The sequence below is a fragment of the Lutra lutra genome, chromosome 4, assembly GCF_902655055.1.
Source record: "Lutra lutra chromosome 4, mLutLut1.2, whole genome shotgun sequence".
Classification (NCBI taxonomy): domain Eukaryota; kingdom Metazoa; phylum Chordata; class Mammalia; order Carnivora; family Mustelidae; genus Lutra; species Lutra lutra.
Genome location: NC_062281.1, coordinates 101,293,592 through 101,312,873, shown reverse-complemented (window position 1 = coordinate 101,312,873; position 19,282 = coordinate 101,293,592). Strand labels below are relative to the sequence as shown.

The 19,282-nt window shown below is 48.1% G+C and overlaps 1 protein-coding gene and 1 long non-coding RNA gene across 3 annotated transcripts in view; one reads left to right on the top strand and one right to left on the bottom strand.

Moving 5' to 3' along the window:
- The window catches only part of KCND3 (potassium voltage-gated channel subfamily D member 3), a 213,376-nt gene that overhangs the window by 124,866 nt on the left and 69,228 nt on the right, over window positions 1-19,282 (bottom strand). The window lies entirely within an intron of this gene.
- Window positions 15,248-19,122, top strand: LOC125098698 (uncharacterized). Its single transcript, XR_007126918.1, has 4 exons — window positions 15,248-15,542; window positions 16,489-16,560; window positions 18,091-18,199; window positions 18,851-19,122. It is a non-coding gene; the product is annotated as an uncharacterized LOC125098698 (long non-coding RNA).

Below are 19,282 nucleotides of genomic sequence, written 5' to 3'. Positions count from 1 at the left end.
ACCCCCACGTCCTCACCACTTCCTAATTCTAGCGATTTGTGAATGTGCCGGTCTATGCTCATGGCACACTAGCATCAACGCCCCTGAGAGAAGGGCCATGTGGTATCCATGGCTCGTGGTTCAGAGCTCTGTAGCCAGGAGATCCTGTGGCTTCAAGTCTAAGCTTTGCCAACCACTGTCCAGTGGTATGCCCTGGGGGCCAAGTTTAAGCTCTCTGATCCTTTGTTTTCTCAGCTGCAAAATGGGGGTAATACCTCAAGGATGTTGTGAGGCACCAATTAAATACACTGGTGTCAAGCCCTGAATGCAATGTCTGGAATGTGCTAGAGCTCCCCCTATAACAGGATTACCTTCATTTATTCCTCTGTCCATTTTCAACACACTTTAGAGAACAATGTAGTCCTTTGCTATAAATATATTTTTAAGGATACAGATTCACACAGATAGACATAGCAATACACGGTAAATACACTCATACATACAGATGCTTATGCGCAGACGTATGCCTAGGCTGCAGCATCTCAGAAACAGACCCTCATGGCCAGAAGGAATCCTTCACCCAGTATGTTCTGGGGCAGGACTGGGATGTCCAGAGACGTGGCACTCTTTCACTGGGGCACCGGCCTGTGACATACACTTGGCCTGGCTCACCGTCTCTGAGAGCCTGGTGACCAGCAGATGAGGGGGAACACAAGGAAAGTGCCACATCCCACACCTGGCTCTTTTCTGTGGTCCTCCTTGGTGCCTACTTATTGGTCCAGGTAAGATGGCAGAAAAGGCCGAGCAGAGGGCTGGTTGGAGGAAGAGAGCCATGCGACACGAATGTCATGGGGAAGGGAAGAGGTTCCAAATGTCGCAGCTTCCACCAAGCCAAGAACCCTGGGCAAGGCACCCGTTTGGGGCCCCCTGGGCCAGGGACGGTTCAGGCGTCTGAAAGCTACTACTTTCCGAAGCTCAGAGTGACCCTGCAAAGCAAAGCCTCCAGCAGCGAAGCCATCGAGTTCTGATCTGTCTTTTCACTTGCTCATTAAGCAGCAGGGTCATTTGCATTACTGCCATAGTTGAGCCAAATCTGAACAATGATTATGAACTTGGCGCTGAACTCTTCACCTGGCACCACTGACAGCCGTGAAGAATGCCAGGCTGGCTAGATATTCCCCACACAGACTAGTTGGGGAGGGGGGTGCAAGGCCTGAGCCACGGGGGCCCCCACCTTTATTCACAGTCTCCAGAACCCACCAACTACTCCTCGCGCTGTCCCTCCCTCCCGGCCAGTTTACATTAGGCTCCTTTGTATAAGCCTTCCTGTGTCTGCCCTTCTGCCTCCTGTTCATGCCTGTGTTCTCCCAGGAAACTCAATCTCTCTTGTGCTGACCTCTCTGCAATGCCAGGGGCGAAGAGAGCTCAGTCGAGGCCGCTGGTGTGGCCATGGGCTGGGCAGCAGAAGCAAAATGAAGGACATGCAATTACCTGGTGAATTCAAGCACATAAACAATTTGTCAGCCCTCTGGCTCCCCTGGTGTGCTGCATCTCTTTCAGGTTTCTTTGGAGGGCTTGGCAGGAGAGAGGCTGGAGGTGCAGAGCAAATCCCTAGGTCGTAAGACCATTAACCTGGATTTCCAGTGACCCAAGTCCTTCCTGTGCCCCCTTCCGAAAGTGGTGCCTCTCAGAGGGGGTCATTGATCTAGGGCCCTGCGGCAAATACTCAAATGGCCCCTGGGCTCTGCTTCTGTTCTGGACAGTGTCTCAGGGACCAAACTGACTGCTCAACAATCCAGAGAAGTGTGTTCTTGATGCTCCTGTCGCATTTTCCAACACCTGCCCCGGGGAAGCCCCCCTCCACTGTCCAGGAAATGCAGGGATGGGGTGGATGGGGGAGCTGCGTAGGGGGCAGTTTCCCATGATAGCTGCAGAGCAGCCTGGCTTCATTGTTCTCCTCTCTCTTACTTTCCTTTTTTACCTATTTCTTTAACCTTCTCAATGGGAGAAACACAGCCCATAGAGAGTGCCTAATTGAGGAATGTTAAACCTTCCTGTGCTGGGCTTGGAAGTCAGCCTCTTTCAAAGCTGTCCACCGGGATGTACCAGTGCAGGAGCTAAATATAGAAAGGGCTCCCTCCTCCCCCAGCCTCCCTCGTCCTCTGGGCATGGGCACAGGCGAGATCGATGCTATGCTTGGCGGCGGCAGCCTGCGCGACAGCCGCCCCTGCTTTGAGACCCTTATCTGCACCTGCCACCGATGAGCTCTGATAGAGCCCTGACATACTGAGGGACACGAAGTCACCATGGCGACCTGGCACAATCCAGCAGAAAGAGGACAAGGGCTTGGCTGCAGGGAGACAGACTCGGCCTGCCCTCATGGGCTTGTCCTTCTGCCCTGGCCACTCCAGGCCGGTGGCTCTGTGTCCAGGCCATCTGCAGAGGGGGCAGCCCCATGGGTGTTGACAGTGGGGTGGGGGGGGGCACGGCAGGGAGGCAGGCGGTGTTATTCATGCCGGAAGTCCACGGCATTCTCAGGGACCTCTTCCATGTGCCTCCCCAGAACACTAAGAATGGATGAATCAGTCCCGGCTCATCAGAGCCTTTCATGCTAAACCAGCCCAAATGACTGATTTAGAAACTGCGTGGTCTTGTTCTTTCAGTGGATTTCTGAGGCACGCTCCAGAGCAGGCCCAGGTCTTCATTATCTCCACCACACCCTTTGATCAAGCATCTGGGACCACACAGGATCCGGTGCTGGGGGCTATACCCCAGGAGGCACGGAGCAGGGGCACCAGTGTAGAAACGCGTAACCAGAACACTCGGGCGGTGGGAAAATAGTAAGAACAATAATACCGTTTGTCCCAGTCTTTCAGCAGACTGTCATAACTCTGGGAGGAATGGCTATCGATCTAATCTGATGTGAGAAGGGAGAGGCTCAGTGCCTTTCACAAGGACTCCTGGTAAGTGACAGAAGGGACACACTCAATTTCTAGCTGCGATGGTGGCAGAGGGCACCTGGTGCATTCCCAGCTCTGAGCTGTGAACTTGGGGCATCAAAGACACCAGGGGGTTGGTGGGGGGGAGAGGCTTCAGCGAAGACTCCCGGTCTCACTCTGACCCGAAGACTCTGTGTCAGGAGCCAGAGGCCATGTTTATCGGGCCCCAGGTGGCTGCGGTGTGCTCTCCTCCAGGAGTCACGCATGAAACCGGCCATGCTTCAAGAGCCATGGCAAGCTTGGGGCTCTCGTGGTTCTCGTGGCTCTCATGGTTCTCTGCCCAGCAGCAAGTCAGAACCCCCCTGGTCGGTTTAAAGGAATAGCAATGCCCAAGCCATACCCCATCTCTCATCTCCTCTCTCAAGGGGCATCACCCACTTCAGAAAGATCCTTGCTCAATTCTAATGAGCAGCCAAGGTGGAGAATGGCTTTTCTGGCCACCTGCATTTTACGGACGAGGGTCCCATAGCTCTGAGAAGGACAGTGAGTTGGCAGCGGTCACATAACCACCTGCCTAGAGAGCCAGAGGGAATCCAGGTGCCCTGACTCCCATTCCGAGGTCTCTTACTGCCAAGTTCTCTGAGCCCAGAGGGAGCCACAGGAGGCCCATGCTTGACTGGATGGTGAATGGGGAGGAAGCTCGTTTTCCTTTCCTAGACTCCTAAATGTGAGGAAAGAGCTTTTAATTTAGGAAAGTGGGTAGAGAGACCCAGGGACTTCTCCCTGCTCTGGAAGGCCTGTGGGGGTCCAGAGCATCCACCCTACCCCTTCCTCTGACCCCCACTCTCTGGGGAGATGATTATGAGCATACCTGCCTAGACCTAGCACACTCCACCCAGCAAACATCCTGACCGGCTGGTCGGCTCCGTCTAGAGGACCACCTTGTCTACACTGCTCTGGAAAGAGAAACTTCATCCTCTCTGATCTTATGTGACCTTGTGTTGGGATCAGTTATTTGGCAGTTGGTCATTTAATTGTGGCTTGTGACACTCGGCAGATCACTATATTATTTAAAAACCAAACAATCTCATCGAACCAAACGAGTGACTTGCATTTTGGATGTTGCCCTGGCCTTGACCCAGTTCTCTCTCAGGACACTGCTTCCTGCATCTTGCTTCTCTGCCCTGCCCTGGGTTCAGGAACAGCCCCCTCCATCCTTGCTGCTGGAATTGGGGGATGAGGTCGTGACCGTTCACTCCTTCCTTATTCCAGATCGACCCGTGCACAAAGCATCCACTCCTGAGTCCAGTCCAACCAGGCCATCGAGGTGGTGTCAAGAACTAGCGAATCTGCTGCTGGCTTAACTGAGGAATGGTTGTGTGCAGAGCCTTCTGTGCTCCCCACCCTCTCACACTCTCACAGCTCAGAAGCCTCTGTGGTCCCCACAGTGGATGCCTTTCTCCCCCTGAACCGCTTTCCCTGTCCCTGCTGACTGCAAACCCACTCCCCACTGCTGGCTAACATCCTGTCCTGCGGGATCAGTTTAGAATTCCCTCTGTGAGATGACATCTCTGCCCTCCTTCCCTCTCAGGTCTGCACCTGCCTGCCCTGGGCTCCTGTCCCCAGTGTTCAGCCATCCATCATGATCCGCCACACGTCGAGGGGGCACAGCACTCTGTAAAGATGGATGAACTGAACTGATCACTACAAGGGAATGGACTCGTCACTGGGGTACGCTCAGGAAGTCCAGATGTCATCCTCAGACCCAGAAGACCTAGAAGGCAGTGTGTGCTTTATGCATGCATGAAATAACTCAGGGGAAAGGACTCTCCAACCCATGCACTGTGGTTTTCCTTTCTGAGTGGTGGACTTGGAAGAAAAAGCATCCTGTGTCTTATGGTAGACAGCCTTTAAAATGGTCCTGCCTCGTGGTATGCACACTTGTGTGCGGGCCTCACCGAATGACTTGCTTCTACTAACAGAACGAGTCAGAAGTGATGGGAATCTCAATTCCAAGACTATCAAAAGATTGTGGTGCCCATCTTGGGCTTGCTCGCTCACTCTCTCTCTTAGATCAATTGTCTGGGAGAAACCAGCTGCCATGGCAAGAGGCAGGCCACATGGTGAGGGACTGAGATGGGCCAACAAGCTCACGAGTCAAGTCTCCAGGTGACTGAGTTCTGGGTGACATCTTGACTGCTGCCATATGACAGTCCTTGAGCCAGAGGCATCCAAGTGGAGGAGCCATTCCTGGATTCTCGACCCACAGAATCTGTGTTATAGTAAATGTTTCTGGTTTTAAGTAACTAAGTGCTGGGCTACTTCGTTACACAGCAATAGATAACTAATACACATCCTTTGAGTTCCTCTTGTTTGTGTGTACACTGTGGATATGGCAAGGAGAAGTGGTAGGGGATGAGGCTGAGGGCAGGCCAGTGGCCTGGGAGGAGAGCTTTGGTCCCTACCCTTTGGGAGCTGGGACTGAGAGCTCAGAAGCAGAGCTCAGATGAAGACAAACAGGGGGAGGGGTTCTGTCTACCACTTCAAAGACCTGCTCCCATACCAGCCCCGCTACCCCCCTTTATAATCATCCTGGGGCTCCATGGATTCAGGACCTCTATAATGTCCCCAGCCTGTCTCAGTGTCCCCTTGTCTTTTTTTTTTTTTAAGATTTTATTTATTTATTTTACAGAGATCACAAGTAGTCAGAGAGGCAGGCAAAGAGAGAGAGGGGAAGGCAGGCAGAGAGAGAGAGGGGGAAGCAGGCTCCCCGCTGAGCAGAGAGCCCGATGCGGGGCTCGATACCAGGACCCTGAGATCATGACCTGAGCCGAAGGCAGAGGCTTAACCACTGAGCCACCCAGGTGCCCCATCCCCTTGTCTTTCTACTTTACATTCATTCCTTCATTTATTCAAAAAGTACTCATAGAATGCCCATCATGGGCCTGGCACAGCTAGAAGGCAGGAGGCTCTTCAGTCCACTGTGCAAACATCACTGTTTCACCTACATGACTTTCCCCTTGGCCCTCTGGAAAGCCCCTTGAGCAGACCACCCTGCACTCGTGGCTCTCCACGGCACCTGGCCCAAGCTCAGCACTATGCAAATATTTGATGGTGGAGGAGGAGACAGGGAAGCCTTGCCCGCCAGAGGCATCTTCCAGGTATGTTTTGTATGGGGTGACTGAGAATCTCAAGACCCTCTCTACTCCCCTGTCCCTTTAGAATACTAGACTGAGATTTGAATGACCTTTATTTAGCACCTATTATATATCTGGAAAGTATTAGCTAGGCACATTCCTGCATGGTAGCTTCTTTAACCGTCACAAATATTTGCTTGGGAGGCCCACATAATTCCCATTTGACTAGTGAGGAAATCGAGGCTCAGAGAAGTAAAAGAGCTTATTCAAGCGGCCCGGTAAAATTAACAGCTAATGCTTACAGCCTGTTCTGAGTTAGCTCATGGAATCCTCCACCATCCCAGACCGAGGCAGATAAACACTCGGTAGCTTGCCCATGTTTGTTACTTCCCACCTCCCAAGCAGCCTTCCCAACATCCAGCCAGTGTCACCCTGCTCCCATGTTCCAGTGACTTCCGATTTGACAGTCGATTTGCCTGAGTCATTCTTTGACTGAATTCAACAACCCCCCCTTTTTTTTGCCTCCAAAATAAATCCAAGCTCCTCTCCTAGGTTATCCTGGAAATGCCACCCATTGCCTTCCCCAGCTTTTTAGAGGTTGTGCTATTGTGCGTGAAGAAAAGGAGAGGAAGGAAGGAAGATAGGAAGGAAAAAAGCAACTAGTTAACAAGGGCTTTCTCATCTCTGAGGAGAAGTTTTGGTTCAAAATGAGTCAAAAGCCCTGGTGCTGTGCCCTCTTATTCATTCATTCATTCATTCATTCATTCCCTTAGGTAAGACTGTGTCAGGAGGACAATAATGTGACCTGGTGAGTATAAAGTTTCCATAGGCATAGGATGGGGACTTGAAATTTGGAAGGCTCCTTAATTCTGAATTAATTTCTTTTCTCTTGGGCACAAGGTCTGTTTCTTTCCTGTCTCCCCAGCCCCACACAGGCTCTTTCCTGCAAGTCAACATCCTTGTCCCACAATAGGTGTGATTGCCTCCCATTACGTTGTCATGGCAACATCCACTGCCATCTGAGGGGTGGGGAGGTGGCAGTGGAAACAAATGAGTGGCCAATCAGGCTTTCCAAGAAAGTCTCATAATGACACGCCACTCATGGCCAAGTGCCAGAGCCCCGTGAAGGGAAGGTAAGTGTGCACGGACCCGATGAGTGGGGCCTCGTGGTGGGTCCCTCCCCATCCCACTGAGGCACACTGAGTCCACGTGAATGTGTCTTTGCTGATTGAGGGGCTATCGATCAGCATGAGGAAGGAGACGCAGCTAGAGAACAGTAACAGCAAAAGCAAAAGGCATTCCCGTGTTGCAACCACTGCCTGGTTCGTATGAAACATCCACGGGGGCTCATGCTTTCTCTGCCGAGAAGTGTGGAAGCTTATAAAACCTCGGTGTCACCAGGGTCACTGCCGACCCTCTTGCCCCAACCCAGAGAGAAGTGGAAGAGTCCCATTGTCAAGACCTCCGAGGACCAGAGCTAGTGAAACCCTGGTTCTGGTACCAGACGCATCGTGCTCTGAAGAATCTGCCAGGTAGCCCCTTGCCTTGCCTTGTTACCTTCCCTCGGCCCCAGTTTTCTCCTTCATGAGCTGGCAGTCATCACGCCAGACCCTTCTTAGGGCTTTGTGGGGATTAAATAAGCCAAGGCATAGGCGAGGCGCTCGGGTCAGGCCAAGTCCTCGACAGATACCAGCCATCATGGTTACAAGGAATCACACGTGCCCTGTGCTGGCGGAGATGGGGCCACCGCAGCATCTCCCCGCCTCTCCACCCAAGGTGCTGTGTTCTGGTGAACAACACAGCAGGGGTGACTTTGTCGTGGCCCACGAGCCACCGCCATAGCCTTTCACTGTATGAGACTCCTAAGCCCTCTTCATCCCCCGACATGGGAGACAGCTGCCGCTGTGCTCTCCCGGGAAGAGAGAAGGTTGACAACTTGGCCTTTCTCTTCCGAATGGTTGCTCTCTTCAGATCACCGTCAACTAGAGTTCCTTTAACCTCACATAAGGAAGGTCTAGAGCACAAAATGGGCCTTGTCTTGAAAGGGAAGTGCAAGCATCCCCCACGGGTGCTGCTGCAAGGGTTTCTGGGAACTCTCTTAAGGCTCAGAACCCCAAGTCCCCAGTTCACACTCTTGTCCCAATGCCTGGTGTCTGACATTGAGCCCCTGGGGCTTTCTGATCAAGACTGAGGAAGACAGCCAGCCAGAGGCAGCCGCCGAGGTCAGCCAGAACAATTAATCCTAAAGGTTACCAGAACCTGTCCTGCTGGGGAACAGGAATTCAATTACCCTCGGTGACAGCAGCTTCGTCCCCAGGGAGACACTTGTCGGCAGGACGGCCCAACAACCTGTCTGCTTGAAACCTTCCTGACAAGCAGTCTCCTACGCCTCTACTTCCTCCACGTACCTCAGTTGGGCACAGAGCTCAGCTGACCAGGACATCATTCAGGCCACAGTGCAGGGCGTGTGGAGCAAAGGACTGAATTCTGGGAGGCTGGACCGGGAGAAGCCCAGAAGTCTCCCCAAAAGAGCTCAGTTTGCGCTGCAGAAACAAGACCAGAAGAAATGGTCATTTTTTTCCAGGCTGAGCCAAATCTTTATGATCCATCAGAAGCAGGAGAGATGACAGAGCAAGAGAATCCAAATGAGTTGATTTGGTCATTAAGTAAATATGCAAAATTATGCAGATGTGGAAATGGGCATATAATTTTCAATCAACTGCTCTGCCATTATCTGAAACAGACCCACAGTTCTGGAGAAGGGACCACCGAGAATTCTGGCTTCCCTTCCTCCACCATCCCCCAAGAACCCAGGGTAGGAAACAGGGAGCTTTGGAGGGAGGTGTGCTATGCCCATGACTTCTTCCCCTCTCTTCCTGTGTGGCTCTGACTCAGCTCAAGATAAGCTCCTACTGGTCCAAGACTTCTATGCTAGAAAAAAGTAGAAAAGAAGCCAAGTCTTCTGCGTGGCCACCAGTGAGGAAAAAAAATTGACTTTTGTAATGTAAATGGCTCCTGGTTTGAAAGTGCTATGATTAAATGATATGTTTCCATGTGGGAGCCAGACAGCAGATTTGGTACTCGAAAGAGGCAGCTGCTGTTTGCACACAGGAATATCTTCGAGGTGTGTGCAGGGGTAGGTGAAGAAGTGTGTTGGGGCCTGGGACCACAGGACTTGCTAACCAGCATGGACCACAAAGATGGGTTGTATAGAGCAACTGGGGTGCATTCTAAGAAAGGCTGAGTACCCTCTCTCTCCTTCCCAAAAAGAGCTCTGTTTTGTCCCAGATTCGTTAGTCAATTATTTATTCTACAACATTTACTGAGGACCAGTTCCATGTACCAGGTGCTGCCCTAGGATTGGAGAATATAGCAGGGAACACGACAGGCAAAACCTCGAGGACCCCTGCGGTTTTGTGGAGACTGCTGACCAGGACTCAAACCTGGGCTCTGCCACCTAAGCATGATATTATCTTGGGCAAGCTGCTTTATCTCTGTGCCTCCATTTCCTTATTTTTACAATAAACATAAGGAAAGTATATCTACTGTCATTTCTCCTTCCAGCCATGACAGAGTGACAGGGACTAAATGTGCCTTCTTGTCTTAAATAAGACTTAAACTTAAAACAAGGTTTAACTGCAAAATCATATAAAGTATATGAAACAACTCCAGGCATCGGAGGACAAGAGTATAAGATTGTGTTCCTGAGAGAAAGGAATCAAACAAGGTATAAGGGAGCCCACAGTTTTTCCACTGTACTGCCTGGACCCAGTTTCTAGGCTGTAGCACAGGCAAGGGGAACCCCAGCAGAGGCCACCTCTTGGAGTTCAGGGAGAGAGAAGTGGTTAGAATGTTCTGGACAGAATATCTGAAAGAGTTCTGGATATCTGAAAAGGATATCCTGGAATCCTTGGCTGAATACTGATATGCACATCCAAGCAATGAAACTCCATGAGCCTGAGGAAAGAACCACCACACAGTGGCAGGCCCAACAATTTCCGGAGTTTTAATTAATGGGGCTAGGAAGAATTCATGTTCCCATAAGCCAGGGTGAACATATTTTGTAATAAATGCATCAGAAAGTGTCTTCAGAAAGCAAGTATCTTAATAGTGGTGCTGAAAGACAGCTGCAGACTCACCCTGAGAGAGCATAAAAACAAGCATTGAGGATTAAACTGATCCCAAGTTACTACATGCCAGGATGAAGTCTACCACTCTCTTTAAGAAAAAAAATCACCCAGTCAAGTAAAATTCACGTCTGACGTCTAATAGAAAAAATGAAGTCCAGCAAAACAACAACAACAACAACAACAGAAAAAGTGACCAATGGCAGAGAGAAAATTAATCCATAGAAAATAACCCAGAGTGACAGAGATGACATGATTAGCATTCAAGAATATTGGAACTTACTATAGCAAATATACTGCATATGCTCAGGAATGTGGAAGAAAATATGAACATGATGAGGCTAGAAATAGGAGATATAAACATGACCCAAATGAAACTTCTAAGAATGAAAAAAAATATAATAACTAAAATGAAAAATATAATGAATGAGATTAACAGGGGACCACACACATCAGAGGAAAGGTCAGTGAATTTAGAAATAAAGCAATAGGAAAATATCCAAAATAAAGAGAAGAGGGGTGCCTGGGTGGCTCAGTTGGTTAAGTGTCTGCCTTTAGCTCAGGTCATGATCTTCAGCTCAGGGTCCTGGGATCAAGCCTCACAGTGGGCTGCCTGCTCAGCAGGAAGTCTGCTTCACCCCTCCCATTCCCTCTGCTTGTGCTACCTCTCTCGCTGTCTCTCTCTCTGTCAAATAAATTAATAAATAATCTTTTTAAAAAAATAAAGAGAAGAGAGAAAAGGATTGAAAAATGAACATATCAGTGACCTATAGGGCAACATCAAGTGATCTAACAGATATATAACTGGAGGCCCCCTTCTCCCCAAAAGGGAGTACAGGAAAAATATCTGAAAAAATTATAATTTTTTTTCAAAAACTGGCAAAACCTATAAACTCACTGATGCAAGAGACTCAGTGAACTCTCAAAAGAACAAACTTTTTTTTTTTAATTACACAAAGGCACATCATACCCAAGTTGCCGAAAACCAGTGATAAAGAAAAAAACCTTATGGGGTGCCTGGGTAACTTAGTCGATTAAGTGTTCAACTCTTGATTTCAGCTCAGGTCATGATCTCAGGGTTGTGAGACTGAGCCCTGAATCAGGCTCCATGCTGGGTGTGGAGCCTGCTTAAGATTCTCTCTCCCTCTCCCTTCAGAAGAAAGAGAAAGAGAGGGAGAGAGAAATCTTAAAAATAGCCAGTGGACAAAGGACAAAGGACAGAGGAGCAAAGGCCAGGTGGTAGTCCTCTTAACATAAAGTATGCAAACCAGAGCACAGTGACATCCTTAACCACTGAAAGGAAAAACTATCAATCTAGAATTTTTTTTTAAGAGTTTATTTAATTATTTGTCAGAGAGAGAGAGGGAGAGAGAGCACAGGCAGACAGAGTGGCAGAGAGAGAAGCAGGCTCCCTGCAGAGCAAGGAGCCCGACATGGGACTCGATCCCAGGACGCTGGGATCATGACCTGAGCCGAAGGCAGCCACTTAACCAACTGAGCCACCCAGGCGTCCCTCAATCTAGAATTCTATATCCAGCAAAAATATCTTTCAAATATGAAAGCAGGATAAATCCTTTTTCAAATTAAAGCTGAGATAATTCATCATGGGCAGTCTTGCTTAAGAAATGTTATAGGAAGTTTTCCAGGATAAAAGAAAATGATGAAAATCTGGATCTACACAAAGGAATGAAAAGCACTGGGAATAATGGATATGTGGTTAAACTGAAATACATTTTTACTCATTTTTGAAATCTCTTTAAAAATGTTGACTGTTTAGAACAAAGAAATTTTCATTATTGTGAAGTTTATAAAATGTGAAAATAAAATGTATGACAACTATATCACAAAGGACAGGAGTCAGAAAAAGAATATATAGCTATAAGATTCTTTACACTACATATGAAGTAGTATATTATTTTAAGATAAACTATGATATATTAAAACCAATAAAATGTTTATATTTACAATAAAACATATTGTAAACCATAGATTAATCACTAAAAAATAAGAGAAGTATGGCTAATAAGCCAACAATAGCAATGAAATGGAATCATGAAAATAATTAACACATGATAAGGCAGAAGAAGAAAAAACAGGGGCACCTGGGTGGCTCAGTGGGTTAAAGCCTCTGCCTTTGGCTCAGGTCATGATCCCAGGGTCCTGGGATCGAGCCCCGCATCAGGCTCTCTGCTCGGTGGGAGTCTGCTTCCTCCTCTCTCTCTCTGCCTGCCTCTCTACCTACTTGTGATCTCTGTCTGTCAAATAAATAAATAAAATCTTTAAAAAAAAAAAGAAAAAGAAAAAACAGAAATAAAGGACATGTGGGACAATAAGAAAATTGACAGCAAAATAGCAGACTTAGACTCAATGATATCAATGATTACATTAAATATAAGTGGACTAATAAATGGACTAAAAACTTCAACTAGGGAGCACTGTCAGATTTTAAAAAATCAATATCTAACTATATGCTGCCTCTAAGAAACACACTTTTTTTTTTTTTAAGAATTATCCACTTATTTGAAAGAGAGACAGATTGCAAGCAGGGGAAAGACAGAGGGAGAGCAAGAGAAGCAGACTCCCTAGTGAATGTGGAGCCATCATAGGGCTCAATCCCATGACCCTGAGACCATGACCTGAGCCAAAACTAAGAGTCAGACGTTCAACTGACTCAGCCATCCAGGCACCCTAAAACACATTTTAAATATGAAGACACAGGTTAAAAGTAAAGGATTGAAAAAAAGGCCAAGCAAACACTGATCAAAACAAAACTGGGGTGACTACATCAAAGTAGACTCTAGAACAAGGACTATTACCAGGAATAAAGAGAGACGTTTTATAATGCTAAAGGAATAGATTCATCAAAAGGATATTCCAATCCTAAATGTAGTATGTACCTATTAATAGAGATCCAAAATATATGATATGATATAAGTGAAAACTAATATAGGTGAAAGGAGAAATGGACAAATCCACAACTATAGTTGGAAATTTGAACATTCTCTTCTCAGTAATTGATAGAAAATGTAGACTGACAATCAGCAGCAATGTAAAGATTCAAACCATCCCATCAACTTTTCTGACACAACTGACATAATTACAAAACTTCACCAAACACATTGTCTTCTGTACATATAAACCACTCACCAAGACAGACCACAAAACAAGTCTCAATATACTGTAGTGGATTGAAATAATACAAAGCCTTCTCTTGGACTACAATAGAATTAAGCTAGAAATTCTTTTAAAAGATATGTGAGGGACGCCTGGGTGGCTCAGTTGGTTAAGCAGCTGCCTTCGGCTCAGGTCATGATCCCAGCGTCCTGGGATTGAGTCCCACATCGGGCTCCTTGCTTGGCGGGGAGCCTGCTTCTCCCTCTGCCTCTGCCTGCCATTCTGTCCGCCTGTGCTCGCTCTCTCTCCCTCTCTCTCTGACAAATAAATAAAAAAAAAATCTTAAAAAAAAAAAAGATATGTGAAATATCCTCAAATATTAAGAGATTAAACAATGCAATTCTAAATAACCCATGGGTCAAAGAAAAAGTCACAAAGAAAATAAGATATTTTGAACTGAATACAAATGAACATAACATATCAAACTTTGCAGTATGTAGAAGCTAAACCAGTGCTTAGAGAGAAATTTATAGCATTAAATGTTTATACTAAAAAAATAGTATCAAATCAATGATCTAAAAACTCTTAACTACAAGAGAGTAGGAAAAAAAGAGAATTAAAAGCAAAGCAAGCAGAAGGAAAGAAACAGTAAAGAGCATAAATCAATGAAATAGAAAACAGAAAAACAAAGACCAATTCAATGAAACTAAAAGCTCTTTCTTAAAAAAAAAAAAATAAGTATAATTGGAAAACTCCCAATCAGGGAAAAAAAAAAAAAAGACAAAATCACAGATAGGAGGCATGAAAGACTAAACTTCACTACAGCTTCTACACAATTCAAAAAGGTAAGCGAATGTTATAAACAAGGTACAGAGGCTTCACTGATAAATTCTACCAAACATTTAGGGAAGATAAAATATCAGTTCTACACAAAATACTCAGTGTAATTCATCACATTAGATAGACTAAAAAAAGAAAGGTCATATAATCATTTCAACAGATGTATAAAGAACTTTTAACAAGTATAATACCCATTTATGATTAAAAAAAAAAAAAAACTCTCAGCAAACCTCCTCAACTGGAAAAAGGCATCTATAAAAAAACCCATGGCTAGCGTTGTGCTTCATGGTGGAAGACAGGATGCTCTTAGACTAGTAACAAGGCAAGGGTGTCTGCTTTCACCATTTCCACTCACCATTGCGCTGAAGGCCCAAGCTCGTGGAGTACAGCAAGAAAACAAAGACCATGAGCACTGAGACTGGGAATGAGAGGTAGCATGTCAGACCCCACGCTCATCTCCATCAAAGTTGTAATGATCGAGTTAACCCCGCACAGTGCTTAGAAGAGCTCTTGGCACATAATACATGCTCAGTAAGTATTCACTATTGTCATTAGCTTAAATGATTACAGAACAGAACTGAGACTATATAATGGGGGCCTGGCCTGGCTGGAGGAGGGGTTGTGGGAAAATGCCCGGTGGCCTCAGAGGCTGCAGGTGTTCACATGACCAGAGGGTTGGGCTGGGGGTGGGGAGGCAGGGAGTCACTCTCAGGGAGAAAATGAGCCCTCACATTTCTGTTTCTCCTCACAAAGGTCTTTGGGACACCAGGTTGTATATGATCCTTTCACGGCCTTGGGAAGAGCCGGGGCAGATGAGTTCTCCGCTGAGGTGGAGAAAGACAGCACAGGATGGACAGGATGGGTTCCGAGGTCTCCATCCCAGACCACTGTACTTACTATTACCCCATCCTCCCTTTCCACTTTAATATGGGATCCCCCCACCCTAAGGACCCCCTGCAGCCATAGAGGGTGTTTGAACTTTGACCAGTCTGGGTGGGCACATTTGTGAGAAGGCTGGTCTGGAACACAAGTAGGCCTTACTATGGAATGGTGGGCTGAGAGCCCTGGGGATTTACCTCCTTGCTTTATGAGGTCGTTCCATCCCACAGATTTGGTAGGTTCCCAGAAGACTAAAACGGAAAATATCCAAATCCGATCACGGCCCATAATAAGTGCTCAGTAAATGTTTACCTGAGAGACGTCAGCCGGGCCGGACCCCAGAGGAGATACGAGTGACTTCGATGTGAAGAAATGATCACACACAAGGAAACCTCATTGTAAGCTGGAATGTGCTGTGCAGGTGTGATGTCTGAGACGACAAGGAGACCAAAAAAGAAGGCTGGAGCAAAGTGTCCCTTGAGTGAGTGTGGAAAGTGTTGGGAAGAGACTTGGAAACAAGAAAAGAGGTTTGAAAAATCATGTCGCATGTGGGATGATGGGAGTGGGGCTTGGGAGAGAAGGAAGTTTCTCTAGTGTCTCCTGGGGTTGACAGGCCCTGTGCTAAGTGTTGGTCAGGAGGAGATAAAGACACAGCTCCACCCCTAATGAGCTCGTGGCCTTATGGGGACAACGGGCATGTGGATACTTTCCATATATTCCAGCAAGGGCTGGGATGGTGGTGAGTCCATGGTCTGGGGAGCCACAGAGGAATTCTGCAAAAGGCTGAAGGAAGCTGCTACTGAGCTCAGGGAAGAGAGGCGGTAGAGAAATCTAGGTAGTAAGTGTAAGAATGAAGTAAAAGAGGGTAATGGGGCCAGACAGACTGATAGTGGGTGTGTGGCAGGGGGTGGCAATTTTAGATATGGTACTCAGGGGAAGCTTCTCTGAGGATATGACATTCCCTAGAGACCTGAATGAGAAGAGGCTGCCCTTTGATAATCTGGAGGAAGTGGAAGCAACAGTCAGTGCCAAGGTCCAGAGGCAGGCATGAGATCGGCATGTGCAAGGACTAGAAAGAAGGACTGATACACTAACACCCTGAGGCCAAGGCGGAACGGTATGAGATGGGTTTGGGGAGGAGGAGGGGCCTCATCAGATAAAGTCTGGAAGGTCAAGGTAAAGAGTTTGGATTTTATTCTAAGTGTCTCATTTTGCCTCCTCCCAAAGTGGTCAGCAACCCTGATTTGACGCTGTCTCTGAAGCAGGGCAAATTTACATGTTGACAAGTACAAAACCTCACAGTTTAAAGTTCTTCTGGCAAATCCATGGTAGAGTACCCTCAACCACAGTCTTACCAAAGTTTGAAACCAACTAAAGCTGGCACCCCCCAGCCCCCGCCTGCCGAGAGGGCATCTCTGGACCATTAGGACTTGACCGGATTTGAAATAAGTGCCACTCTTTTCTGGATTCTAGGTCGCATCTGGAGGAATGACACTGCCCTTGAAGGAGCCGGATTGGGTAGAGCAAGGTGGAAGAACCTTCCAAGTTTCCTATTCAAAGCTCAAATTATTGCTGGGCCATCCCCTCTCCTCTCTACTTCCTACTCTTCCTTGGGACCAGGGAGCAAAGGACAGCTCTGGTCCCCAGGGCCCCAGACAAATGCTTACCTGATACCTTGAGGAGCATGAGGTGGGGGGTGGAAAGGGGGGAAAGGACCCCACTGGCCCCTCCAGCTGGGAGCTAAAATGGAGGCCCCTCCTCCCTGCCGATGTTCCATCTGGGAAAGGTCACCGGGACATTGGCCTCACCCTGGGATGGGCAGAGACAAACGCCGTGGGAAGGGCAGGGGGCCTCCTGGGCACTGTGTGCACGTGAGCCCTGACCCAGGGAGGAGAGGTCGCCTTCCCACAGCCCAACCTCACACATTCCTTCAGCATCTCTGGGAAATAATCACACACCCCCAACACTGAAGAAACACAGTCAACAGATTCTGGTTTCCTAGATACGCCAGTGGCTTCTAAAAATAACCAGGCAATGACAAAGCAAATTGGCGTATGGACTGCACATAATTCCAGTACCAGCTTGCCTGGCGGCACTCGAGGCTTCCCATGCTGGGCACTTCCTCCTCTTCCCTCTCCTGTTTCTGAAACAGTGTCTTGTTGCTGAACACCGCAGGCCAAGTGTGAGTGAGAGGGGTGGCTGGAGCCCCCGCCGTGGGTCCCACCCAGGGTTGGTGCATCCTGGTGGAGCATCCCTTCCCTGTGATCAGCCCCACACTCACACTGAAAGCCCACCCTGTCACGCCACCAGCAGCTGTGTGTGTGTGTGTGTGTGTGTGTGTGTGCACACGCACCCCAAAACCCTCCCAAGGAAACAAACCCTTCCCTTTTTGTGACCAGATGGGGCTGTCCTGGCATTCCACCCGGAGATCACTCTCCACTGGGGAGAGGTCACTGCCCACGAGACTTGTGCCTGTGACTTAGTCCATTTCCTAGCCCCAGGAGGCAGACTTGGCAAGGTATCCTCCTGTCCCAGCTCCTTCATTTGCAAACCCTATATATGAGGGGCTGACTCCACACACTTTACCATCTTCTTCTCTCTACTCTTATTCTGAACTCTGTAAACCAATGGAGGAAAGAAACTCAGATGGCTAGAGTAACTTGCCCAAGGCTATGACTAAGAAAGTTCCACTGGAATTCGCTCGTACAGCCCTGTGGCATGAAGGCCCTGCAAAACCACCATCGGGATCACAGCTCCTCTTCAAGGGGTTTCTGCTTCAAAGGAGCTTGGGTCAGGGGCAGGCAGGTACCAAACCCCATCTCAGAAGGTCCAGAGGCTCGGAGGGAAGGATCATTGGCAGAAGTGGGGCAGGACCAGGTGGGCCAATCAGGGATGCCCTGGCACCCAGAGACCAGCAATGGGACTAGCCCCTCACTGATGGAGCAGGGGAGGGAGCCCCAAAAGTCTGATCAAAGGAGTTGGGCTACCAGGCAGGAGTGCTCAACATGGAGCAGTGCCCAGGACAGTGAGGATGAAGGGAGGAAATAACCCAGTCTCTCTTCTTTTCACCCTCAGGTCCCCTGCTTGGGCCTCACCTGGATGCCTGGGCATAGAGCAGACCCAGAGGGGTAAGGGTAGACAATGGATCTCTGGGGACAAACAGAATGACCTGTGCGGAAAAGAAGTAAGATACTCCAACAGCTCAGGTCTAAGTCCCCCTAGATGCTCAGTGTTTGCTAAGCCAGAGTCAAGAGAAGGCAGAGAAGGGCTGTGTGGCCTTTAGGAAGGAAATGAAGAGAAAGATACGCAGGAGAAGTGGGAAATGTGAGCTCTTTAGACAAAACCCTTAATCTTGCAACTAATTTTAAAAATTATTTAAAAAATCATTTGACCCAACAGCTAAGATTTAATCGGCCATCTCTGCCTGGATCGCATAGTCTGCATTTCCACGCCCTGTGGAACTAGCCCCGTGTCTATCACTTGTTAGTATCCACGGTTTGGTGAATGAATGACAGATCCCTTCTCACCTGGTCCTGAGGACACACACTCTACCTGTGGGAAGCACAGCACTCAACATGATCAGAGACACCTAGCCCATTACAAAGGACAGGATCAGTGGATATTAATAATTAAGAGTTGTCATCCATCGGTCATGCTCCCATATGTCTGGCCGGGGCTTTGGATGCCTTATCTCATAGAACCCTCCCAATGACACAATGGGACAGGCAAGGTCCTCATCCCATTTTACAGATGAAGGAACTCAGGCAAAGATAGAATGTTGGTCCCACACCTCTTGGCCCTTGGAACTGTGTCTTGCACGTGCTGCGTTTCCTAGGTTCCAGGATGAACTGGCTTGCAGCTGGATTCAGCCGATGGGAAGGACTGGCAGAAGCCTGGGGGGCTGGGGGAGGCAAGGACCTGGTAGGCTGCGGGGTATCTCCCTCCAGACAAGCCATCATTATTGTGCCTCCTGCTAAGTGATGCCAGTGGGAGGCCTCCTACAACACCAACCCCCCACCCCCCAGGAGCAGTGGCTTCCTGCTAATCCCTGATCACCTCACCACCCCAGTCTGGCTTCTCACTCTTCACCACCCTGAATAAAGTACTCCTGAGTTATCTCAGCTGCCATGTCTTAATTCAGAAATCGTCTTAGTCCTAACATCTCACTTTACTGAGGCCCAGAGAGGCTGAGTGGCTTGCCTGAGGTAACACAGCTAGTCAATAAAGGCAGAGTAAAGGTTCAGAGTACAGATCTCCCAATAGTTCC